Raw genomic sequence first — 986 nt, 5'->3', positions numbered from 1 at the left:
GATTTATCAAAAGTTATAATTTTTGGAGATACATGAAAACCTATACTGACCATTGTCTTGATCCTCTAGAGTTTAGTCTGGAATTCTGTTAGGACACAGAATTCTTAGTGCTTTAAGGGGGATTTCAGCATCTAATAATGTTCAACCAGAGAGGAACAAAAATGATTGAACTAATGGATTGGCTCATTTGTTGTAATTTAAGTGTTTGGTTAAGAAACTGTGCTAGTCATCACTAAACATCGACCACTAAAACATTATATGTGATTAAATTATAAGCAAATTGAAAATACAGGAAAATTAAAGCTCAACTTGTATTAGCTCTTACAGCATTAAATCAAGCGTGGGGAGCTTGAGAAGGAAGTACAGGGTAGGGTTAGGGAAGTGTCTCCTATTAGGAAAAGCTTAGTGTGAATCAAACAATTCCTTTGAGAGGTAGGGTTTCAAAAGAAGGAAAGTAATGACTAATTTTAATGTAATTATCATAGCAATGTTAGGATTGGAACCACATTCTTGTACATGGTTGATAAGCACTCTACAACTAAGCTATGCACACAGCAAAATTTCTGATATTTATGAAATATTGTCCTTTCTTTCCATTTTTTAGCCATTGGTAGAATTAAAAAGTGTTCAAAACACTTGAGTGTTTGACAGCCTGTGAAGGAAACAATCTCATATACAGTTAACAGGGGATATTAAGGGTTAGAAAAATAAATTGTTGGCTTCAGTCTTGGTGGAAGAGACCGTGCTGAAAACTAGCCCTGTCTCAACACCCAGGACCTTCTTCCTATCAAAATAGAGATTGTTGGCAGCGTATGAGGGTTTTCTATGCCATAAATCTGAGGATTCAGTAATGCCTTGAACAACTATTTGTGGGTTAGTTTGACAGCTTCTTTGACACAGACACATATCTGCAAAGGCAAATCCATTAAAGCTCCGTGTGAAAGTCAGAGCTCTGCAGGGAAACAGAACCAGTTGTATACACACAT

The sequence above is a fragment of the Nannospalax galili genome, unplaced genomic scaffold (assembly GCF_000622305.1).
Source record: "Nannospalax galili isolate Female #2095 unplaced genomic scaffold, S.galili_v1.0 scaffold51, whole genome shotgun sequence".
NCBI classification, from domain to species: domain Eukaryota; kingdom Metazoa; phylum Chordata; class Mammalia; order Rodentia; family Spalacidae; genus Nannospalax; species Nannospalax galili.
The sequence above is the reverse complement of the archived record's forward strand: the minus strand, read 5'-3'. Positions refer to the sequence as shown.